Source organism: Salmo salar, chromosome 16 (genome assembly GCF_965601325.2).
Source record: "Salmo salar chromosome 16, fSalSal1, whole genome shotgun sequence".
NCBI classification, from domain to species: Eukaryota; Metazoa; Chordata; class Actinopteri; order Salmoniformes; family Salmonidae; genus Salmo; species Salmo salar.
This window is the reverse complement of record NC_138306.1, coordinates 8,941,334-8,967,864: the sequence shown is the minus strand read 5'-3', so window position 1 is coordinate 8,967,864 and position 26,531 is coordinate 8,941,334. Positions and strand designations below refer to the sequence as shown.

Genomic DNA, 26,531 nt, shown 5'->3' with positions numbered 1-26,531 from the left:
AGCGCCCTATGCTGGGAAGAGGGAAAAAATTTTGAAAATGAAACAGGCAAAAACACATGACCAACAGGGGGTTCTGGGCGAATCTGGTGCTGACTCACCTGAGGTGACCGAGAAGTGTTCTGCCTGCCTTCTCGACTCCCAGACTGGCTCCTCCAGCACCGGTCGGCCGTGTGTCCTCTCCGACCACAGCTGGTGCAGGAGGAGCCACCTCCTCCGGTGCCCCTTGGCACGGCCCCCCCTACCTCCATAGGGGTAGGGGCGGGGGTGCACGGGGGTGGAACGGGCAGGACCCTCTCCGAACGCCCGCGGGCAGCCAGCAAATTGTCCAACCGTATGGACATGTCAATGAGTTCGTCCAGGGATAGATTGGTGTCCCTACAGGCCAGCTCCCTGCGGACGTCCGCCCGGAGACTACACCAGTAGTGGTCTATGAGGGCCCTGTCATTCCACCCCGCTCCAGCAGCCAAGGTCCTAAACTCCAGCGCGAAGTCTTGAGCGCTCCTCGTCTCCTGCCTGAGGTGGAACAGCCGTTCACCCGCCGCTTTACCTTCGGGGGGGTGGTCGAAAACAGCCCGAAAGCGGCGGGTGAACTCTGGGTAGTGGTCCCTCGCCGAGTCTGGAGCGTTCCAGACCGCATTAGCCCACTCCAGAGCTCGGCCCGTCAGGCAGGAAACGAGGGCACTTACGCTCTCCTCTCCTGTAGGAGCAGGTCTGACGGTGGCCAGGTACAACTCTAGCTGGAGAAGAAACCCCTTGCACCCAGCCGCCGTCCCATCGTACTCCCTCGGGAGTGCCAGGCGAAGCGCGCCAGAGCCAGACGTCGTAGGAGGAGGAGATGGTTGTATCGGGGGGGGGTGTAGGTGGAGAGAGGATACCACTCCTCTCCCATCGTTCCATCCTCTCCATCATCTGGTCCATGGCGGATCCGATGCGATGCAGGACCGATGTATTGTGCTGGACACGTTCCTCCATTGAGGGTAGTGGAGTGCCCGCTGCTCCCGCTGATTCCATGCTCCTTCTGGTGGTGCGGGATTCTGTAGTGTCTTGTCTGTGGTGTGGCGGAAAGAAGCGCAGGAAGCAGCGAACACTGTGTGGTAATTTTAATCAAGAACCACCCGTACAAAAATAAGAGGTCTCCCAACAACAGGGAAAAATACAATGAACAAGCACAGTCAACAAACGCAGTTGACATACAGAAAAACAATCCCGCACAATAGGGTGCGGGCCAGCTGAACTAAATAGCCCTCTTAATTACCTAACTCAGGGCAGGTGAGAAAACATAAAAAAAAGGGAAAAACAAAAAGGGAATCGGTGGTAGCTAATAGGCCGGTGACGACGACCGCCGAGCGCCACCCGAGCAGGAGGGGGCGCCACCGTCGGTAGGAATCGTGACAACTGCAGATGTCATTTTCAGGATATGTCAATACAGCACAGAAAGCTTAACACCAGACTGGTATTGTGGTTGTTCATTGGGTGATGGGAAATATGCAATATGTATACAAAATAATATACTTACCTGTTGTATCTTGAAAGAAAGCAGTGGAATTAAAAGTGAAATGTTTAACCACTTAACCTGCTTCATTATTTATGTATTACCAGTTGATGAAGAACAACTCCAATTTCATACATCATAGAACATTTGACTATGAATAAGTAAGAATAAAAAAGTTAAAATAACTTCTTAGATTTGATGGGGACATTATACATCTTAGTACCTTATCAATTTATGATTTGTATCAATGTGGACAAGAGACGGCAGCAGGAACAGAGTATTTTTGCTGAGCAATGCAACGAAGCTGGATCATTCTGGCAATGATACCTGCACCGTCTGCACACTGCAAAGACTCCCTAACTCTTTGCATTGTACACGATGGCCCATTGCTCTGAGACTTCCTTTGACCATTCTAAAGCCCGCATGGGGCATCCTTGCCTTAACGGCGCTGACTTTCTGGTCTACCTCTTCATCTGACATATCAGAATAACATTCCCTGGCAGACATATTGTGTTCTTTCATCCTCCTGTAAAAAAACGAACCATTACACTGTCATGAAATATGATTATAGATCCAATATGAAACAATTAGGATATGGCATGCTTATGAGTTGCCATGAAAGAAAGTTAGACTAATTCAACTGAAATTGGTGAGTACAGGCATTTGTAGCTAAATGCTTTTGGTTAGCTTGAAAATAATAATTGCATGATTTATCCTTTTACTGTATGTATGTATGTATGTATGTATGTATGTATGTATGTATGTATGTATGTATGTATGTATGTATGTATGTATGTATGTATGTATGTATGTATGTATGTATGTATGTATGTATGTATGTATGTATGTATGTATGTATGTATAGTGCAACGTTATGAACCGACACTGAAACGTAGGAGGACGGAAGAATGCCCAATGCTGCTTACCTGAGATGCCATCATCCTTCTTTGTAGGTGTCCGCTATGACATCCTTTGTTTCGGAAAGAAAGGCTGAACAGAATTGTACAGTTGTAGCCAAACTGACACTCAAAAAATGGCCAAAATGGAGGGTGGTTGATAGTTTTGTTTTCAAATACATTTTTTTGTTCTCTAAATATTTTTGGGGAATAAAATGCATAAAGTTTTGTGCTCTATTACAAAATATTTGATTGCAAGCATTTTTTTTTTTTTACTTTGAAGCCTCTTTTTTGCTTTCAGAACAATTATTTTTGATTGAAAATAAAAAGGTTTTGCTCTTGACAAAAAGACATTCATTTGTTGCAGGTTGGGGAGGGGGGCTAATAGCTGAACAATAGACTATTCAACCTTTACCTAAGAATAGTCTAACAGCTGAGCTTGGTGTGAAAAAACCCTGTCCTATCACAGACCAGGTTTTCCCTAACGACCAAGGAAGAGTTATGCGTTTGGGTCCCAATGCACTACTGTGTCTCTAACTTGCAATATAAACCAAATAATAAACTGATAATTGTGCACGACTTCAAATGAAACAAGCAGGGAGCAGGTTTTGAACACTCAGCGCGCTGGACTTCGGGCAAGGTTATCAACTGCAGCAAAACCATGCTCAAGCTGCAGAGTCGATAGAGCGTGTACTCGCGGTAGCTTGCTACTCACCGTAATAAAGTAAGGACTTTTCAAATAAGTTACCTTACACATTATGTTGGCTGACAATTTGTTAGCTACGCTGTCCTTACGAATCACATAGCATATCATTACAGCAGTATGTACCGGTATGTTAGCTATCTACACATCAAACTTGACAGTATATTAACTATAGGCTATCTAACTACCCAACGTTTATTGACTTGATTATTCCCGTCATTCTTAGCTTAGCTAAATGGTATAGTCGTGCGTTCTCAATGGACATTTGGGTGCTTTCGTAAATTTGCTCTGGCTATCTACACCGATTTCAGAGCACTCTCGTCTTAGAACCAGAGTGCAGAATAATGAATTTATGAGCGCTTAACACCCGTTGAATATGGCTGGTGTCAGTAAACGTCGGCAAAAAAGCATAATTAAATTGTTTCCAGCAGCAGTCACCAACGCTCTGGTTAACACGAAAACTGCCTAACCATCTTTGCTAAGGCGAGTAAAATGGTCAGAATGGTCTCATTTGTGTCTGGAAGTTTCTAGCAAGCTAGCCAACGTTAGCTTGGGAGCCTGACTGCCGTTGTAAGGCCAGAACGCTCAAATCAACCCTACAACGTGAGAGCGAAACAGTCTGAATTTACAAACTGACAATCTGACAACGCTCTGAATTTATGAGCGTCACGTTGTACAGCGCCATATTTTCCGTTCCATCCTAACAGACACCCAGAGTTTTTTTTTTTTTTTTTTTTATGGAATAAAAACATCATCACATTAATCAAATTAATTAAGCAAGTACCAGTCAAAAGTTTGAACACACCTACTCATTTCAGAATTTTTCTTTATTTGTACTATTTTCTACATTGTAGAATAATAGTGAAGACATCACAACTATGAAATAACACATATGGAATCAGTTAAGGACAAATTCTTATTGACAAGGACAGCCTACTCATTCCTCCCCATCTGGGAATTGAACCCCGGTCTCCCACATGCCCTCCCTGTCTCTGGTAATGCCAATATGGAAGACTATCAAATGCTTCTCAAATATGCCCTCTGGTGGTCAAACTAGCACTAACTTGCAGTAACAGAAAAAATGTCTGACAATTAAATGACGTGCCACAGAATGCTGCGGCAGCCTGCAAGGTGTGCCGCAGTATGACGCAACTTTTAAAGGAGGAACCACTGTCTAGATTTAACTTTAGCCTGCAGCTTTGATATGTGCTGAGAGAAGGACAGTACACCGTCTAGCCATACTCCCAAGTACTTGTATGAGGTGACTACCTCAAGCTCTAAACCCTCAGAGGTAGTAATAACATCTGTGGGAGGAGGGGCATACTTCTTACCACATGACCTTTGTTTTGGAGGTGTTCAGAACAAGGTTAAGGGTTGAGAAAGCTTGTTGGACACCAAGAAAGTTTTGTTGTAGAGCATTTAACACAATATTGTTAGGTTCTTATTTTTCAGAGTAAATAACTCACGGACACTATAGAAGCTTTAACCAAGTTGAATCATTCCCCAAAGGTTCTGTACAGCTGAAAACAGACAGCTAAAGATTTCAGACTTCACAGTTTATATGCATCCTACTTAAGACACTCCCCTTTCTCTCCAATCCTTACATTTTATGGCTCTACAGGAAGCTAATAAAGAGGGTAACAGGATTCCAAACATTTATTACTCTCTTAAGAGAATCTGTCCTCACCTCCTGACCTCAACCCCTCTTTCATCTAATACACATTCCAAAGCCGCCTTCTTTCTTCTGAGAACCATTAACTTCTAACATAACCCAGTCTCTTTCATTTCCTATCATTCATTTAATATCTCAATGTTCAAAGTTTAGCACATCCCAACAGTCCTTCCTCTTGAACAATAGCGTCCTAATGTTCACTTTACATAAACTTGGGAATTACTTAAATGAATAAAGAATAATAATAAAACATGAATAATAAAAAAAAGAACAAATTATTATAAAACATGAATTAAACAAACAAATGAACAACCAGTCGCCGCGAGGTGTACAAATTCATAGACTTATGGCCTCTATACTGTGATCACACAATTTTATTCCCATCTATCATCACATAACAAAATGTCATTCCAGCTGAATCTGCGGTCTTATTATATGTCAGATGGAGCGGCTTTGGCTTCTCCACTTTCCCTTCTCCACTTTCCTAAGAGAGTGATGGCACAAGACTTGGAAAGCAACAAACAAACATAAAACATAACAGTATTAACAATGTGATTATCTATGCATATACACTGCTCAAAAAAATAAAGGGAACACTTAAACAACACAATGTAACTCCAAGTCAATCACACTTCTTTGAAATCAAACTGTCCACTTAGGAAGCAACACTGATTGACAATAAATTTCACATGCTGTTGTGCAAATGGAATAGACAACAGGTGGAAATTATAGGCAATTAGCAAGACACCCCCAATAAAGGAGTGGTTCTACAGGTGGGGACCACAGACCACTTCTCAGTTCCTATGCTTCCTGGCTGATGTTTTGGTCACTTTTGAATGCTGGCGGTGCTTTCACTCTAGTGGTAGCATGAGACGGAGTCTACAACCCACACAAGTGGCTCAGGTAGTGCAGCTCATCCAGGATGGCACATCAATGCGAGCTGTGGCAAGAAGGTTTGCTGTGTCTGTCAGCGTAGTGTCCAGAGCATGGAGGCACTACCAGGAGACAAGCCAGTACATCAGGGGACGTGGAGGAGGCCAACAACCCAGCAGCAGGACCGCTACCTCCGCCTTTGTGCAAGGAGGAGCAGGAGAAGCACTGCCAGAGCCCTGCAAAATGATCTCCAGCAGGCCACAAATGTGCATGTGTCTGCTCAAACGGTCAGAAACAGACTCCATGAGGGTGGTATGAGGGCCCGACGTCCACAGGTGGGGGTTGTGCTTACAGCCCAACACCGTGCAGGACGTTTGGCATTTGCCAGAGAACACCAAGATTGGCAAATTCGCCACTGGCGCCCTGTGCTCTTCACAGAATAAAGCAAGTTCACACAGAGCACGTGACAGACGTGACAGAGTCTGGAGACGCCGTGGAGAACGTTCTGCTGCCTGCAACATCCTCCAGCATGACCGGTTTGGCGGTGGGTCAGTCATTGTGTGGGGTGGCATTTCTTTGGGGGGCCGCACAGCCCTCCATGTGCTCGCCAGAGGTAGCCTGACTGCCATTAGGTACCGAGATGAGATCCTCAGACCCCTTGTGAGACCATATGCTGGTGCGGTTGGCCCTGGGTTCCTCCTAATGCAAGACAATGCTAGACCTCATGTGGCTGGAGTGTGTCAGCAGTTCCTGCAAGAGGAATGCATTGATGCTATAGACTGGCCCGCCCGTTCCCCAGACCTGAATCCAATTGAGCACATCTGGGACATCATGTCTCGCTCCATCCACCAACGCCACGTTGCACCACAGACTGTCCAGGAGTTGGCGGATGCTTTAGTCCAGGTCTGGGAGGAGATCCCTCAGGAGTCCATCCGCCACCTCATCAGGAGCATGCCCAGGCATTGTAGGGAGGTCATACAGGCACGTGGAGGCCACACACACTACTGAGCCTCATTTTGACTTGTTTTAAGGACATTACATCAAAGTTGGATCAGCCTGTAGTGTGGTTTTCCACTTTAATTTTGAGTGTGACTCCAAATCCAGACCTCCATGGGTTGATAAATTGGATTTCCATAGATTATTTTTGTGTGATTTTGTTGACAGCACATTCAACTATGTAAAGAAAAAATTATTTAATAAGATTATTTGTTTCATTCAGATCTAGGATGTGTTGTTTAAGTGTTCCCTTTATTTTTTTGAGCAGTATATATACACGTCTGAAACCATGACAATTCCCACTCTCTCTTCACCTGACTCTATGCCTCCAAGATAGTTTCCTGCTGGGTTCCACAAAAATTAAAGCTCTAAAAAGCTTCCTCATGCTTTCACCCAGTCTTCCCCTTTAGGCCCCAGGTTCCGAGAAGTGTTCCCAAGTCATGTCATTTTCACTTTGTTCCCCATCTTCTCCATTTCACATGATAGGCACGACACCTGATATGCAAGTACGTATCCCTAATCCACGTTCCATCCTCTTGAGGGAACTCAGCACTGTATCTGCTTTTACATCAATGCCTTCAACACATTGTTCACAGTACCATTACCCCTCTATTCTCTATCATATGATGCATTAACCCATAAAGCAGCTAAACCCCTGTAATGGATTTCTTAGAGAAGTAGAGGAGTCAGGCGCAGGACACAGGGATAAATGTAAACAAACATGTTTACTCAAAATATCAACAAATCTTCTCATAGAAAAAATACATTGTTTGGAGAAACACCTCCAACAACACAAAACAGGAAACAATCACCAACAAGACAAACAGGAAATGCAGAGGGTTAAATAGGGAAATCAAAAACAGGTGTACACAATAAAGACAAAACCAAACGAACAGTGAAACATCGATCGGTGGCAACTAGTTAGCCGGTGACGTCGACCGCCGAACGCCGCCCGAACAAGGAGAGGGGCCGACTTCGGCGGGAGTCGTGACAACCCCAAACCAACTATGAGGTTTATAGTAATTTCTAGACCCAACCATCTGTATGTCTTACAGTGGAATCTAGTCTCTCTCTCGCTCCGCTTCCTGTGTCATGGTGTCTTCACTCACCCATTATGCAGTTGGACCTCAGTTCACGTGAAAACTATGCACCCCCCAAGGAGTGACATGACGATCTTAACCACTGCAGGTACTGTTCGAAGTAGTGTGTCTCTCAAAGCAATGCTGTTCCAACACCCCTGCCTGGTGTCTCTTGATTTACACTCAATCTCCAGAATTCAGCCCGTGCCCTTGGTTATATCTTGGTTCTACCTGAGGATATGCACACTGCAACACATGGGTTATTTCCTGACAACATCATTTGTGATATTTGAATAACAGCATCCTCTGTCCTCCCATCGGTCCCCCAGTTACCACTAACCAATCCATGTGACATGAGTCGTCATTACTGATATACCGACAATTTTACAAAAGTAACCATTGCTACTTCCAACACGGCCCATTACTATAGTCTCACAATACCCCTCATTTGCGCAGTAGTCCAATTTCATGCTATTTATATAGCATTCTACGTTTCTACTACTGATCCTTCTGTCACTGCACAGCTATTTTCAGGTCTCTCCAGAGATGTTCGATCGGGTTCAAGTCCGGGCTCTAGCTGGGCCACTCAAGGACATTGTCCCGAAGCAACTCCTGCGTTGGCTTGGCTGTGTGCTTAGGGTCGTTGTCCTGTTAGAAGGTGAACCTTCGCCCCAATCTGAGGTCCTCAGTGCTCTGGAGCAGGTTTTCATCAAGGATCTCTCTGTACTTTGCTCTGTTCATCTTTCCCTCGATCCTGACTAGTCTCCCTGTCCCTGCCGCTGAAAAACATCCCCACAGCAGCCACCACCATGCTTCACCGTAGGGATGGTGCCAGGTTTCCTCCAGACGTGACGCTTGACATTCAGGACATTTAGGTGCCTTTTGAGTCATTTAGGTGCCTTTTATCAAACTCCAAGCAGGCTGTCGTGCCTTTTACTGAGGAGTGGCTTCCATCTGGCCACTCTACGACAAAGGCCTGATTGGTGGAGTGCTGCAGAGATGGTTGTCCTTCTGGAAGGTTCTCCTATCTCCACAGAGGAACTCTGGAGCTCTGTCAGAGTTACCATTTGGTTCTTGGTCACCTCCCTGACCAAGGCCCTTCTCCCCCTATTGCTCAGTTTGGACAGGCAGCCAGCTCTAGGAAGAGTCTTGGTGGTTCAAAACTTATTCCGTTTAAGAATGATGGAGGCCAATGTGTTCTTGGAGACCTTCAATGCTGCAGACATTTTTGGTACCCTTCTCCAGATCTGTGACACGACACAATCCTGTCTCGGAGCTCTCAGACAATTCCTTCGACCTCATGGCTTGGTTTTTGCTCTGACATGCACTGTCAACCGTGGGACCTTATATAGACAGGTGTGTGCCTTTCCAAATCATGTCCAATCAATTAAAACATCTCAAGGATGATCAATGGAAACAGCACCTGAGCCCAATTTCGAGTCTCATGGTAAAGGGTCTGAATACTTATGTAATTAAGGTATTTCAGTTTTATTTTTTTTATACATTTGCTTTGTCATTATGGGGTATTGTGAGTAGATTGATGAGGAAAAAAACAATACATTTTAGAATAAGGCTGTAACATAACAAAATGTGTAAAATGTCAAGGTGTCTGAATACTTTCAAATGCACAATTACAAGCTTGCGTTTGCTTTATGTAGGCCTAGTTATCCTGTTTCGCCTGTATTGGTCAAAGGTAATGCAGTAGCATGGGAGTGTGCAGTGGTTCTCAAGTGCACATTTTTATTTTGTCTCCACACTCTCGTCCTCACAAGAACATACTCAAGAGAACTTCCTCGGCGAACGAACTCGGAGCATGAGAGTGTGGAGCATGGTAGAATGCATTTTAAGAAACACCCTTTGTCTCTCCCCCACCCCCAGGTTCAGGAGGAGCTACAATTGTCTTGGGATCAGAGAGAGGTGGAGTTGGAGCGCCAGCTTTACCTCTATGAGAAACAGCAGAACCAAATCATCGGCTCTACCCAGAAGGTCCTGTCTAACACCAGACACACACACACTGGTTGTACCCCAAATGGCATCCTATTCTTCTTTTTTTGTAGTATAATGGCGGTCTGCAAACAAGCGTTTAAGGTGCATGCCACCTCCTACTGTACTGGTGTGTGGTCATTCACGGTCTATATAGCTCTACATTGCTATGAAACAAACCCATAATCCTAAATCCTCCTACCTAATTCTGTACTACTAAGAAAGTAAAAAAGATCCCTACTAACTTCTAACAGACCCTCCTCATCCCCAACTCCATCCAACGTCATTGACCCTACACCTCAATCTGTCCCTCTCTTTAACATACTTACAACAATACAACAACACATGCTCCACTGTTTCATCGACCATACACTACATACACAAACCATTCTCATGCTTGCCAACCAGATGTAATGACGAGTTCAATGTAAAATGTCCTAGGCCCAACCAAGCAAACACCACCTCTTCCTTCCTTCCAACTTTCTGCCAATAGGAATGACTGTACTTGAATGCTCAATTCATGTTCAATAAATCATTTAGCCATGCATGATAAATTAATCATAAGTAACACTGTCTCAAACCATTTGCTGCCAAGTCAACCAATTTTGAGTCTTAGTCTCACTTAACCCTGGTGTGTTTGAAGAGGCTACTGGTGCTCTGCCAGACCCCAGCCTGCCCCTAGTCCACCAGCTGGACTTTGCCTTGGGGAAAATCAAAGATAACGTCCGCACCATGCTGAAGACCTAGTTCACCTGCAGAACTCTGGATGAGGTACAGTATTACTTTCAGCTCCTTAGTATACACATTACAGCGGACTTCCAATACCACTGACGCGCGCTTCAAGGCAACAGCTTGGAATCAGGTTGAGAAGTACCTCTGTGACAAGGGCATTGTATAAGTCTATTAGCCTTGCATTCTAAGGGGTATGCTAGTATGGATATTGGAACATAGCCATCATCTCTGAGCCTGTCTTTCTTTTTGTTCTCCCTGTGCAGAAGCTGAAAGAAGGAGTCAGCCCTGTGGAAGGCAGAGCAGAATGTCCTTTCTATGGACAGGGATATCAACGAGCTGCGTCTGCGGCTCCCTACGGCTGCAGAAAGGGAGAGACTCCTGGCAAACCTGGCCAAGCACCAGCAGGACCAGGCAGAGAGCCAACCAGCCCTCAAAGTGGCACACCAGACCATCAACAACCTGCAGGGCCTCCTGGATCACATGGAAGAGGTCCTTAAGAAGTACCAGAACCTATTGTATTTACCTACAGGTAAATACAATAGATATAGAACTATAAGAGAGCTACAAGACATTATGTACACATCTTTCTTGTATACCAACCAATTTGGAGTGAAAGTCCAACTAATGTTTTGATGGGGCGGCAGGTATCCTAACGGTCAAGAGCGTTGGGCCAGTAACCGAAAGGTCGTTTGTTTGAATCTGTCTGTGCCCTTGAGCAAGGCCCTTTACCCTAATTTGCTCCTGTAAGTCGCTCTGGATAAGAGCATCTGCTAAATTCCTAAAATGTAAATGTATGTAGAGAGTATGTGCGAAAGAGAGGGTGCAAGATGCTATTTTGCCGTGTCTCTGTTATGTGCATACACTTGTTTGTCTGTCTGTGTGTGATTTTGATGTGTACTGGGATGGTTCTGACATCTTTGGCCTTCCTCTGTTACCCCAGGAGCAGGAGGACATCACCAGGAGATATGAGGAGGTGAGGACACTGCACCAGAAACTGGACCTGCACACTGACACCTCCCTGGACCGCTTCAAACAAACTGCGCTGGTATGTAACATAGTCCCACACTCTCTAATGTGTCTCTCTTGGTCTTGGTTCAGAAATCCCAGGTGGAAGTTCCCAGAATTTTGTAAGTCTGGATCAATGATCTCTACCTCAAATACAGCATTGCTATGGACTTTTATGATGTCACTCATTGTTCTTTATTTGGGGACACCTTTTCACTCCTCCCTGACTGACCGGCTGAAAGGCCTCACTAAAGAGCTGGACAGGCAGAGGAACTTCACAGCCATGCAGGCCAAGGCACACACCTCAGAGAAAGGAAGTCACTGGCTTGATCGCATCCCAGGCCTGGAAATGGATTACATTATAATATAATAGATTTTCTGATAGAAATGGTCAAGGATAAAGTGAAAGTATTAGCCATTTTAAATATATAAAACAGTTTTTTCTTAAATTGTCTTTGTTAATATAATTTCATCCCATTGATCACTAGTCACTTTAATCATGTTTACATATCTTGCATTACTCGTCTCATATGTATATACTATATTTTATACCATCTATTGCATCTTGCCTATGCCGCTCGGTCATTGCTCATCCGTATATTTATATGTATATATTCTTATTCCATTCCTTTACGTAAATTTGTGTGTATTAGGTAGTTGTTGTGGAATTGTTAGACTACTTTTTAGATATTGCTGCACTGTCGGAATTAGAAGCACAAGCATTTCGCTACACTCGCAATAACATCTGCTAACCATGTGTATGTGACCAATAAAATTTGATTTGATACAAACAGTGTTTAACCAAGTTGGCCTGTGCCCTGGGTTTAGCTTAGCCTAACCCCACTGTGTGTGTTCCAGGCTGGAGGAGCATCATGCAGCCTAGGCTAAGGCCCTGTCAGGGGAGGCTGAGGAGCAGCGGGCTTAGCTGGGTCAGATGGAGAAGGAGCTGCACTACCTCCGCACAGAGCTGGAGGCCCAGAAACGTCCGCTCGACCCAGCAATACCATGAATAACCTGGTGGAGAGACTCAAATCACAGCTCAACCAGAAAGAGAAACAACTGAAGGTGAAGACTAGAGAGATACCTATTGGCCTTGTCTTTTGGTCTTATCTCTCTACAACTGACCCTGTGTACAGTAGTGTCTTATGACTCTCGTTTTTCCCTTTCTCCCCCTTTGTCTATGTCTCAGGCTCTGAGTAAGGCCCTGTTGAAGCTGAGGGCAGAGATGACATCCCATGCTAAGCAGCATATCATATCCATCGCAACTCACAGAGAGGAGAACCTCGATGTGCTGGTAGACAAGCACACCAAGGAACTCAAGGTTGGTTATCACACACTCTCTCATAGCATATTCGCTACTAGGCTAATAGCTACTTTGCTCATAAACACTAACACTTACATCATTTCAAACTATAAACACAAAGGACTAACATTCTCCTGATTAAATGTTTTCATTCCCAGCCAGACATGTCACGGAATCTATCTGCATTTACACTGGAAGTATAGAAACATATCATGAAGCAGCACAATACATCCATTGCATACACAAGAGATGTTAATCGCAAGGTTATTCCCAATTCCCATCAGGCTCGTGTTCAGGAGCTAAACGAGGAGCTCCAAGGAGCGAAGGAGGCTGTGAAGGTGGGGTGTAGGAGGGAGAACACCCTGAAGGAGGAGGTGAAGGGCCTTAACAGGGACCTCCAGAAGAGCCTGAAGACCCAGAGCAAGCTGCAGGGGGAGAAGGAGGAGAGAGATGAGATCCAGGAGCTCAAACAGAGAATCAAGAGGCTCAATAGCGGCCTGCAGGTGTGTGTCACACTCATACTGATTTCTGTGTTCAATTAGTAAACTAGGGTGTAGGGACAGTCTTATTATTACGGACGTCAAATGTCCAAGCTGCTACACAGACACTATGGAGGCTCTAATCTAGACCGTCCAGTTAAATTGTGTTTGAGAGGATTTTTTTACTCTCTAAATGTTTAAATGAGTGAGAAATATATGTCATTGTTGCAATGGTTTGTGAGTGGGCAACATATACTATAGGGATGTGCATCTCTCCTTTCATGAAGGATTCGATACGCATCCAGATGCATGGCCTCCGATAAGATATAGGAACTATCTGTTTTAGTTTAAGAACTATTCGGTGGGATTCAGTTTGATTAGGGGAACGAATTGTTGCGATATGATTTGATGCACCAATTTATTTTACATGTGTGTGATGTCAGGTGTATGTAAGTACGTGATTTGAGCCATAGGGCAGACTGAGTATCTACCACCCTACTATCAGATTAGGGGTGGGGGCAATTTATGCTTTTTGTCCCCCCACTTTTTATCAGAAATCAACATCACCCACTGATAAACTTGTCATTTTTGCAGATTAAAAATGTTGTGAGCTAGTACTATGACAATATTTATCTTTAGACATAAGCATGGCATTTAGCCAATTAATATAATGCAGCTTTATTCAGAATAAAACAATGAGTTAAAAACATTAGTGAACCACGTAATGTTTGAATCGGTTTGTGCTCCTGCCGACCGATGCATTCCTATTTTAGGTGTTTTCACATATAATCCTCTTTAAAATAACCAATCTCAGTGCTCTTTAAAGTGAACTCTGCAACAAAGAAAAAAATAAGCTAAATAACTCCGTTCTCTTTGGATTCACATGCTGCCCTTGTTTTTGAATGAGGACTCAACTCTCTTGCCAGTTCACTTCACCTATTTTGTGGTCCAAGTCCTCTTTGCATTCACATTGCTATGTTTAGGAACATTGACTCAATGCACTCCAAGCCATTTTCATCAGACTGTATTATCAGACAGCTAGATATACCTACTTACATTTTGGTAGCTCATAGATTGCATTTAGTTAAGATGAGATATAATAATTGTAAACTTTATCATGGAAATAGTATTGGTAACAGAATAAATAGCAGAAGAATAACTGCAGATTAAATAATGGTGTAATTGACAGTTGTACACCCAATACAGTGGCGATTTTAGCATGTAAATCTTGCCAGCAAACCACTACAGAACACAACACTAAACAATACATTAATTGCACTATAATGGTGACACACCTGTGCCCTCAAACTGTTAGGTCCTACATAAAGTTGGCGCAACAGCGGAGTCCCAACAGCAGTCCCAACACCTTACCACTTAAACTTACTGTACACCTGGATATCAGCAGAGCCTTGCCTGGCAGCGATTGCCATTCATTGTCAATGAAGCAGTCCACAACGCTACTTTGGCAGTGCCGCACTAGGTTGCGGTGTGTTCTGTGTACCGCATGCGTTCAATATTATTCAACTTGTGCGTTGCTTTAACATGTGGTGGTACAAACTAGCTTTTAGCTAGTTCAAAAGCGAAGCATATGTGCATTAGGTATGTAAAATGCGGGCTAGATATCGGCAAAACCAAATGCATATTAATCTGGTGGACATCGGGCATAACGGTCGTCTCGCACCAAACTGCGCATGTGCAGGCCATCAAATCAAAGGCACTCCTTCGATATAAAGTTGTTTTTGACAAAAATGAAAACGTGTCAGTTTGTGACATTCACAAGGTTGGAATAATAACATGTTCAACTACTTAAAACATTGACTCAAATCTAGGTTGCACCTTTAGATTTTGAGTAAATTAACAACGTAAGGAAGAATTTTTCACTTCTTTCATTGACTTCTCAAACCCCAAATCCCGGTCTTGTCTGTTTGGTCTGTTTTGCAAGCCTTCTGTGGTTACACTTACCACATTGGTGACCCACTTAAATGAAAATGCAACACTTCAAAATGTAGCTACTGTCGCTGTCCTCTAACCGGTGATCTACAAATTATTATCAGATTTTGTGTGGTTTTTGAGCTGTGTTAGTTTTAACAGGATGTGCAACCTCATCTGCCACCTCTCGTGCAATTTATTTCAATGTGATAATCGATATGAGTGATTGACAAAACAGTGTTGCATTTGTCTTTGTTTGGTTGGTGCCCCTCATTTCAAAATGCAACATTCAAAAATGTAGCTGACTGTGTTTTGCAGGTTGTCCTCTAACTAGTGATGTACAAATATCTCCAGTGTCCATGTGGTTTTTGAGTTGTGGTAGTTTCAACAGTGTATATCCCCCCTCCTAATCGTTAAGTGATTCATTGCCACTTGACAAAACAACAGGGTTTCTGGTGCGTGTGCAGTTTATAATGTGCATGTTTTAAAAAAGACCTTTAATTGACCATTCATTTCCAATGGTATTGTGTTTAATCAGGTAAATACTGCTGAATGAGTCCAAAAACGTGCTGTGATTGATTTATTTGTATGATATACCAGAATTAACCAAAACGTGCTTGCTCTGCCTATTATTATACTATTGCATCACCTCCAGTATACTGAACAAAAATAAAAACTCAAATTGTAAAGTGTTGATCCCATGCTTCATGAGCTGAAATAAAAGGTCCCAGAAACTTTCCATATGCACAAAAATTGAATTAATCTCCTATCCATCTACCTGACAGGTGTGGCATATGAAGAAGCTGATTAAACAGCATGATCATTACACAGGTGCACCTTGTGCTGGGGACAATCAAAGGCCACTCTAAAATGGGAAGTTTTATCACACAACACAATGCCACAGATGTCTACACTGAGTGTACAAAACATTAATAACACCTTCCTAATATTAAGTTGCACCCCTCCTCTTTTGCCCTCAGAACAGCCTCAATTCATCGGGGCATGGACTCTACAAGGTGTCAAGCGTTCCACATGGATGCTGGCCCATGTTGATTCCAATGCTTCCCACAGTTGTGTCAAGTTGGCTGGATGTCCTTTGGGTGGTGGACCATTATTGATACACACGGGAAACTGTTGAGCATGAAAAACCCAGCAGCATTGCAGTTCTTGACACAAACCGGTATGCCTGAACCTACTACAATACCCAGTTCAAAAGCACTTAAATATTTTGTCTTGCCCATTCACCCTCTGAATTTCACACATACATAATCTGTCTCAATTGTCTCCTGCCCTTCATCTACACTGATTGATTAAAGTGGATTTAACAAGTGACATCAATAAGGGATCATAGCATTCACCTGGTCAGCCTATGTCTATAGAAAGAGCATGTGTTCTTAATGATTTGTACACTCAGTGTATACCTGTGTTATAGCTAGCTAACGTGTGTCTGTAAGATTCTGCATCGTGCTGCTACAGTAGGAATACAGACAGTACACAATGATTGCCCATGAAAGTCTAATAGTGTTTTTGTCATTCTCTTACAGACATCACCGCTTGGTAGCCTACAGATTATTTGGGGAGTTTGTTCTATGTGGTGAGAAGCTAGGCACAAGACACGGAATCCCCTTGCCTGTGTGTGTTGTTGGGGCCATTTGAGCAATTCAAGGGATGTGAAAGGTCCGTAACAACAATCTCTATCAAAGTATTTTATTTTTTTATTTAACCAGGTAGGCTAGTTGAGAACAAGTTCTCATTTGCAACTGCAAAAGTAGCTCTAAACACCTCACTGCACCCCCCAAACACACCATATGCAAGTATTCCATTTGTATAACTGTAGTATTTATAGGCGTTAGTAGTATATTTTTCTTCTACTGTTTTTGTCATACATTGCCATAACTGTTCCTGCACGCTGCTATGTAAACTCATCTTGGTCTCCAGAGCAAATAACATTTGTCTCGAATACAAGCCATGTCTACTTAATAGCTACATTGACAGACTAATCTACTGTTTTATTGAAACAAGTTTACTTGACAACAAATTAAAGGTGAACTGATTCACCAACTCCCTACATAATTTGTTTTAGCAGTAAGATTGTAGCTAGTTACTTCCAAATACATTTTATGAATATCACAATGAATTGTGATATTCATTGTGAAGTTGAAGTCAACACTTTATTGGTTTCTGATGCAGCTGGAAACATTTAGTTACTTGTCACTTTATCAAACTCGATTATACACATATGTACAAGAGATATAAATATCTACACCGTAATGCAGTTATGAGCATACTAGGCATTCCATATTATACTTCAACATCAGTCTACTGTGTTGGCTGAATGTTTCAGGCAGGGTCCTGAATGTGCTTCAGCTTGGTGAACCTAGTCTTGTGTTGGGCAATGGCAGCTGGTCTAGCAGAAAATCATGATCTCGATGACCTTGGACTCATAGACACTTTGGCTCTTGCCAGCCCCGTGCAGTCTTTTCCTCTTCCGAGTCAGATGATTTTGAGCTTGACCTTGTTCCCGGCTGAAAGCTTTCGTCCAATGGGTCTACCGGATCTGTACTACTAAAGCTGGTGTCAGGGTCATCATCAGGAGCAGCAGCAGGATTAGTCTGTAGGATATACAATAGTCAGTGATTAGCCAACATTTTACTACTTTGTCCCCATCACACTAAAACAAGGTACTATATCCACCCATCTACCTCCTGTCAATAGATCATGCATACTAACCTTCACACACAATACCAAACCCCAAACAGACACCAGTCAGTCACCCACACCCTCCTTACTTTTAACTCTGCTTTTCTCCAATTTAGACTTCAAGCTTTGCATAAACAATCAACTATGTGTCCATAATCCAGAGAACTACAGTACAAGTTTTAGCCTACTTAAACACACTAACTATGATAACAAGACACGGACCATGTTCATGCCTAGCTCCAGTATATTTATTCACTCATCATGGAGTCATGGAAAGATTGATGTTGATGCCGCTGCAATGTTGATGGTATCAGACTCTGTAAATAGAACACATAGGCCAGTCACGTTAGCCTCTGTGGTAGTTAGTTACCTAGCTATCGGTTAGATACGGTAGGCCAGGGGTTCCCAAACTTTTTCTCTCATGCCCCCCCTTCCAGCATTGGGTAACATCCCGTGCACGCCATGTCTATTTCTTTGGGCACAAGCACGGTTCGTGACACAAACTGTTCACGCTCCTCCAGTTGGCGGAGACAACATTTTGCAGGTTTAAAGCTTGTTTCCTGCAATTCTACACATTTTGTCATGTTGTGCAGATTACATTTTGCAGTTTTAAAGCTCATTTTCTTGCAATTGTATACATTTTGCCATATCTAATGTGTATTCATGTGATATTTGAGTGACTCAAACATTACAACAAAACCTATGGGTTAAAAAAACCTCGCTACAAAACGTTAGCTGATATGGGTTAGTTGCTCTGGACATTTCTTACAAGTTATAAATAGCTCTCTAAGGTATGCAACAACTGACATGACAAAAGGAAAACTGATGATGCACTACCCAATTTTGAAATTGCACATTGTGCATGCTACTATTAGAGTTCCTTAGAAAACAACCATTCGGTGCGCCCCACAGTTTGGGAACCACTGCAGTAGGCTGTAGCTAACGTAACCTACTGTAGATAAAGTTAGCTTGCAAAGTTACAAATCCCATTGCCAGATAGCATAGCAGCTGGATAATTACATTGATTTGCTTTGGAATGTCTAGTCACCGTATTATGAAAGCTAGCTATAGCAAGATTTTAGGTTAGATAAACAGATGTATTTCGCTAGCTAGTTAACTAAGTTAGCTACGTTACCTCTACTCAACTTCTTAGTAAGGTAACTGATTAAATGTTTCCCCAGCAGTCTTTGCTTGCAGTTTGCACATCCAGGTACTGAGCATCACACCATGACTAAACTGTATAGTTGTTGTAGACATACAAAGAAAAATAAATAGTTATTCGCAAGCTATGTTCAATGAACGAGTGGCTGGTCCAGTGAGTAAAGTTAGCTACCTGTTGACACCCATTCTCAAACAGATCAACCTTGACAGGGTTGGTAATACGTCCTAAAATCGCTATGAATTCTGTATATTGTGGTTTGCTTACAACCAGGAAATGTAGCAGTGAAATTTACCTTTAAGCTGAAAGGTCACAAAGATGATGGGAGAACATAAGCCTAGATTGTGAAATGTTTGTATACACCTAAGATGATGGTGCCATATCAACAGTGGTGGTATCAATCTTGGTGCTTGGAGAACTTGTGCTTGCAGTATAAGCTAACCAACCCAGACCAACACTTCCCTTACCTTTCCTTTATTCCAGGCAGCAGTAAGCCCTACCCAGAGATGCTGCCATGGAGGACATGAACCTGAGGAACCTCTACCTAAAGGACAGGCTTCACTCCCTGGAGAGCCAGATGTCAAAGGAGCCCCCCTCCAGGCCCTCTGTATGTCTCCTTTTACACTTGTTATTTACATTTGTGCTTTTATTATCCGGTCGTTAACGTTAATTTGCTACCCTTTCTTCTTTGTGCATCTTTACTTCATCTTCACTTACTCTTATTCTTTCCTTTTTTTCTCTTGCATCCGCTCCTCAATCCCATTCATAGTCCATGTCCTTAAAAAGTCTTTGTTCTCTGACGTTTGATGTTGGTGATGGCCATGAGAAAGACACTGTCATGACACCTTTAGCCAATGACAGCATAGCCTCTCAGATAGACAGCACGTCAGCCCACAAGGAGGCTGCTGACAGCTTAGGCCAGGAGGGGGAGCTAAACCCAAACCAAGAGCAGAAAGAAACCCAGGCAGACTTGGATGAAACAAATGATGGCGTACCTGAGGCAGAGCCGACAGAGAAACCAAGCAGGGCTGAGAGTGGAGAACAGGAAAGAACAGATGTGACTGGAGAGGGAGGAGATGAAGAACAGACCGAAAATGAAGCAGCAGAGAGAGATGCAGAAAAAGGGGAAACAGAAGAGGCTGACAGAGAGTCCAAGCAGGAGAACGTCAATGAGGTGGCTGTTTATGAACTAGTGGACAAAAGCATAAAGGAGAATATCATTGCCAGACAGGATTCCACAAGTAATACTGTGCTGTATTTGAATGTAACCAAATCCCAGAGTCCAGAGGGAAGTGAGCCAGTGGCTGGTGAGCCATCAACCTCTGAGAGGCCTGAGTCAGCTAAACCTGCATCTGAGCAAGAAGGGGTAACAGCAGGTAGTGTGATGGGGACAGATGATGCAGGGGGTGACGGAGATGGAGAAACAGAGGGAGGTGGAAATGAGGTGAAAGTGGGAAGTGGGACAGTGGCGAAAACGGTCGGGAAAGAAGAGGATAATGGAGCCGAACGCTGACCCCAGCGCTGACCTCAGTGACGGCGAATCTGACAGTTGTATCATCAAGGAACTCGACACTGAGGATGTCAGCGAAAGCGAGCTTGAGTTTACTTCAGAGAGTATCCATGGCGCCAAGCTGGATTCAGAGGTCATTACTGATGACAGTGAGAAAAGAAGTGAAAAGCTGAAATCTAAGTCTCCCAAAACTCATAAGGTACAAAAGGCAGCCCCTGGCTTCTGACCTGCCAAGATGCTAGTGTAATTTTTGAGTTAGCAGAAAGTGCCCGCAGTGTTTGTCTTAATAGCATATTAGGCTCCCAGTCTGTGTACTGTACCTCATTCTAGTCCTATGCGCTAAGTTTGTATGTTTATCCATGTGGTCACCTACAGTGCCTTGCAAAAGTATTCATAACCCTTGGCGTTTTTGCGTTTTTCCTATTTTGTTGCATTACAACCTGTAATTTAAGTGTATTTTCATTTGGATTTCATGTAATGGACATACATAAAATAGTCAAAATTGGTGAAGTGAAATGAAAAAAATAACTTATTTCAAAAAATTAGAAAAAATAAAAAACAGAAAAGTGGTGCGTACATATGTATTCACCCCCTTTGCTATGAAGCCCCTAAATAAGATCTGGTGCAACCAATTACCTTCAGAAGTCACATAATTAGTCAAATAAAGTTCACCTGTGTGCAATCTAAGTGTCACATGATCTCAGTATATATACACACACACACCTGTTCTGAAAGGCCCCAGAGTCTGCAACACCACTAAGCAAGGGGCACCACGAAGACCAATGAGCTCTCCAAACAGGTCAGAGACAAAATTGTGGGGAAGTACAGATGAGGGTTGGGTTATTAAAAAATATCTGAAACTTTGAACATCCCACGGAGCACCATTAAATCCATTATTAAAAAATGGAAAGAATATGGCACCACTAACCTGCCAAGAGAGGGCCGCCCACCAAAACTCATGAACTAGGCAAAGAGGGCATTAATCAGAGAGGCAACAAAGAGACCAAAGATAACCCTGAAGGAGCTGCAAAGCTCCAGAGCGGAGATTGGAGTATCTGTCCATAGGACCACTTTAAGCCATACACTCCACAGAGCTTGGCTTTACAGAAGAGTGGCCAGAAAAAAAAGCCATTGCTTAAAGAAAAAAATTATCCAACGCGTTTTGTGTTCGCCAAAAGGCATGTGGGAGACTCCCCAAACATATGGAAGAAGGTACTCTTGTCAGATTAGACTAAAATTGAGCTTTTTGGCCATCAATGAAAACACTATGTCTACGCAAACCCAACAGAGAACACCATCCTTCAATTCTGTCCAGTTTCCCAGTCCCTGCCAATGAAAAACATCCCCACAGCATGATGCTGCCACTACCATGCTTCACTGTGGGGATGTTTTTCATTGGCAGGGACTGGGAAACTGGCCAGAATTGAAGGAATGTTGGATGGTGATAAATACAGGGAAATTTGAGGGAAACCTGTTTCAGTCTTCCAGAGATTTGAGACTGGGACGGAGGTTCACCTTTCAGCGGGACAATGACCTTAAGCATACTTCTAAAGCAACACTCGAGTGGTTTAAGGGGAAACATTTAAATGTCTTGGAATGGCCTAGTCAAAGCCCAGACCTCAGTTCAACTGAGAATCTGTGGTATGACTTGAACAATGGGCAAAAATCCCAGTGGCTAGATGATTGAGACATACCCCAAGAGACTTGCAGCTGTAATTGCTGCAAAAGTTGTCTCTACAAAGTATTGACTTTGGGGGCATGAATAGTTATACACGCTCAAGTTTTCTTTCTTTTTTGTCTTTATTTCTTGTTTGTTCACAAAATATTTTGCATCTTCAAAGTGGTAGGCATGTTGTGTAAATCAAATGATACAAACCCCCCAAAAATACATTTTAATTCCAGGTTGTAAGCCAACAAAATAGGGAAAATGCCATGGGGTGAATACTTTCGCCAGCCACTGTACTTACACTTCCTTTCTTTCCTCCCTTAATCTCTCCCTCCTCTCCTCCTAAAACATATTGTTCCTTTTTTGATTCGTCGCATTCTGATTGCGTAAGCATGATGGCTGATGTTTCTCTTTTTCCAGACCTCAGGGAGAGGTTCAGGCATCCCCTCGCAGAATGAGCATGAGCTGCAGACAAAGAACCTGAAGCTTTCCTAAGAGAACCTGGAGCTCCAATTTAAACTTAAGCAGGCCAACAAGGACCTGCCCAGACTAAAGGTATGGAATATAAGAAATGGCTTTGACTTAAAACAAGACTCAAGATCATTAGCCACCTTTTATTTCGACTGGGGCCTTGAAGCCCAAGAACTTAAGCACTGGAACTAAGTTCATGCACCAGGTTAAGACCTTTGGTCTGTCAAGACCTGCCAGAGATGTTTGTATACCAGCTCATCCAATTATTCTCTCTCCTTTACTGATAGGACCACATTTCAGACCTCAAAGAGATGTACAATGTTCTGAAGAAGGAAAAGGCGAAGGTGGAGAAAAAACTGGGCCATGTTTGTGGGGTAGGTCTATCCTATTTTTGTGTATACAGATGTTGTATTCCTATGTCGTCAGGCTATAGGTCTCCACTATCTGTAACACCTGTCTGTGTTCACGCTTGTTTTACAGTCATGACTCGTAGAGACATTCTCACTTTACAATTTAACCATCTAGTAAATGTGTATGATGAAAGAAATGGATCAAAAAGCTGAATCAAACTCTTTCCTGTCCACTCTAGGCAGGTCGCAGCGGTAAAACAGTGCCAGAGTTGGAAAAGACCATCGGGCTGATGAAGAGTGTGGTGCAGAGGGAGAATGAGACACTGAAGAAAAAAACTCCAGCAGCACTGAGTCAGGAACAGCTCACAACTCTGGAGCGCGAGCATTAAAAACTCAAAGTGAACTCTTGACTGATGATTGACTTGTGTAATAGGACATTAAATGTCCTATAACATTTTGAACGACCAGTGGATCTCTTATAGCCTTTCAACACTGCTCGAAGTCTATGATGTTCAAATATATTTGATCCTCTTGTTCTCTCTTCTCTAGAATGACTATGAGAAGCTCAAAGGAAACACTGAAGCACTGCTGAGCTCCAGACTGGAGACCAAAACCAAAGGAGTGGAGAAAATTGTGATGGAAAACAAGCATTTATGCAAAGAGATTAAAAGGGCATGTGTCCCATCCCCTTTTCATTTAATTTGGCATGGCATGCATAGTTAGAAAATTTAGGCAAGTCTCAGGGCAAATGTTTGTTGCAGGACAGAGGCTGCAATGAGAAGCTGGGGACTGTGCTGGAGGAGGCCAGACAACGGCTAGTGGTAGCCCAGTCCAGGGTCATCCCTGAGGGGGTTGACAGTAAGACCTGGAAGGCCACTGTGGTAACAAGGTGAGAGATCTGTTGAAATGAACCAAGTTAACCATTGATTCTCCATGGGAATAATCCCATTCAGTTCTCATGTAACCCAAAAAAACAAGCAAACCTGATGAACCCAGTCTTTTTACTACTGTAACTCTTTAATGCTAAAATAAAACGTGCTATGGATAAGAATGTCTGCTAAGTGACTAAAATGTTCATGTAAAAAAAGCATTAACATTTTCTAGCTATAGAATGCCATTCATGTACAGATGGCTGACTGAAGAGCGGTTAGTTTCCTTCCCTCCCTTTAGGATGTTTGATAGTAAGATGAAAGAGCTGGAGCGGGACATCATCCAGAAGAACTCCAGTCTCTCAGAGGTCAGGCTGCAGATGCGAGAAGCCAATGGAAAGACGAGAGGGCACAGTGAGTCACCAGCCAACTACAGGACCAGGTTAGAGTCTGATAAGGCACCCTATTCCTTATATAGTGCACTACATAGGGAATAGGGTGTGGGCACCTCGTCAAAAGTAGTACATTATATAGGGAATACGGTGCCGTATGGGGGGCACAAATTGTCATTCTGGGCCAATCAAACCAGATGGTTTGTAGAACTAAAATGAAGAATTCCAGTACTATGCTACATTATGTTAATGGTGACACAAACATTTGTTTTTATTCTCAAGGTGGAGCTGTTGAAAAACTTTCCCACCACAGCAAAGATGGCGTCGAGTTTCAGTCAATGAGGTGAATACATCCCATATGTGTATTCGCCAGCTCTTCAATGTGGACAAACTTGTGAGGCATCCATCTTGATTGCCTTTGTATAGCATTACAAGCATATGGCTCACATATAGTTAATATGGGAATGGTTGTCCATCACTGAGTCACGAGAATGTCCCATTTGTCATAGATTTACCAATAATCAGCTGGAGAGTGAGAAGGCAGAGCTGGTACAGAAGCTCAGAGTACAGTGAGAAGTATGGGACATCCTTTGCTGGGCCAGGTGAGACCTATAAAGACAATGTGGTCCTGTTTAACAACTTTCCACTTCATTCAAAGTAAAGCAGGAAGATCTTTATTATATATGCATTGTCAAACAAAACTTGTATTGTTCAATAAACTCCGGAATGATACAGAACCTGAATAGGTGCAATAACTAACTAGCACAATACATCCACATCAACAAGTGTCTCATGTTTTTGTCGTCAGGGTATGAGGAGCTGCAAGCCCTGATGAAGGCCACAAAAAGGCAGTTGCAGGTATTGTGATGTCTGCTCTATATCTCATCTGAGTTGTTTTGATTGTAGAAAAATAATGGCTTATTCTAATTTATTCCTCTGTGAACATATTTTTTTATACCTTCCTGAATCCAGGACGAAGTGAAAAAGATGAAGTAACTGGAGAACTTTGACCCGATATTCTTTGAGGAGATCGAGGATCGTTACGGCCGTATTCTAAAATTGATTAAATAGTTTTTTCCCCCTCATCAATCTAGACTCACTTCTTATTGGTGTCCTTTAGTAGTTTCTTTGCAGCAATTTGACCATGAAGGCCTGATTCAGTTGATGTGTCTGTTACTTGAACTGTGTGAATCATTTATTTGGACTGCAATTTGAGGCTGTTAACTCTAATGAACTTATCCTCTGCAGCAGATTTAACTTGGGTCTTCCTTTCCTGTGGCGGTCCTCATGAGAGCCAGTTTCATCATAGCTCTTGATGGTTTTTGTGACTACACTTGAAGAAACGTTCTTGAAATTTTCTGGATTGACTGAACTTCATGTCTTTAAGTAATGATGGACTGTCGTTTCTCTTTGTTATTTGAGCTGTTCTTGCCATATTATGGACTTGGTATTTTACAAAATAGAGCTATCTTCTGTATACCACCCCTACCTTGTCACAACACATCTGATTGGCTTAAACGCATTAAGAAGGAAAGTAATGCCACAAATTAACTTTTAATAAGGCACACCTGTTAATTGAAATGCATTCCAGGTGACTACCTCATGAAGGTATTCAAAAAGGCAAAGGGTGGCTACTTTGAAGAATCTCAAATATAAAATATATTTAGTTTAACCCTTTTTTTTGTTACTACATGATTACATGTTATTTCATAGTTTTTGCTGTAATTCGACAAAAAAAAAAAACCTGGAATGAGTAGGTGTGTCCAAACCTTTGACTAGTACTGTAAGTACAATTTTTTTAAATATTTTTTATTATTGACTGTGTTTGTTTATTCCATGTGTAACTAACTCTGTGTTGTATGTGTCGAACTGCTTTGCTTTATCTTGGCCAGGTCGCAGTTGTAAATGAGAACTTGTTCTCAACTGGCCTACCTGGTGAAATAAAAAGTTTCAGACCCTTTACTCAGTACTTTGTTGAAGCACCTTCAGCAGCGATTACAGCCTTGAGTCTTCTTGGGTATGACGCTACAAGCTTGACACTTCTGTATTGATCAGATGATGCGGATGCTACACTACAGGACTGTTTTGCTAGCACCGACTGGAATATGTTCCGGGATTCATCCAATGGCATTGAGGAGTATACCACCTCAGTCATCGGCGTCATTAATAATTGCATCGGCGATGTCGTCCCCACAGTGACTGTACATGTATATATCCCAACCAGAAGCCATGACTTACGGGCAACATCCGCATTGAGCTAAAGACTAGAGCT

General features: G+C 42.9%; 1 pseudogene across 1 annotated transcript in view; it reads left to right on the top strand.

The window, feature by feature from the left end:
- LOC106573142 (centrosomal protein of 290 kDa-like) overlaps window positions 1-26,209 on the top strand; it is a 45,167-nt pseudogene extending 18,958 nt beyond the window's left edge. Inside the window, exons 15-33 of the transcript XR_014381034.1 lie at window positions 9,590-9,697; window positions 10,700-10,915; window positions 11,367-11,471; window positions 11,525-11,553; window positions 12,290-12,496; window positions 12,621-12,752; window positions 13,019-13,237; window positions 15,928-16,008; window positions 16,575-16,591; window positions 19,485-19,608; window positions 22,598-22,732; window positions 22,936-23,022; window positions 23,238-23,396; window positions 23,548-23,887; window positions 24,169-24,309; window positions 24,542-24,602; window positions 24,769-24,861; window positions 25,068-25,117; window positions 25,232-26,209. The product of XR_014381034.1 is annotated as a centrosomal protein of 290 kDa-like (transcript). The remainder of the gene's footprint in view (window positions 1-9,589; window positions 9,698-10,699; window positions 10,916-11,366; window positions 11,472-11,524; window positions 11,554-12,289; window positions 12,497-12,620; window positions 12,753-13,018; window positions 13,238-15,927; window positions 16,009-16,574; window positions 16,592-19,484; window positions 19,609-22,597; window positions 22,733-22,935; window positions 23,023-23,237; window positions 23,397-23,547; window positions 23,888-24,168; window positions 24,310-24,541; window positions 24,603-24,768; window positions 24,862-25,067; window positions 25,118-25,231) is intronic.
- Window positions 26,210-26,531: the final 322 nt, after the last annotated feature.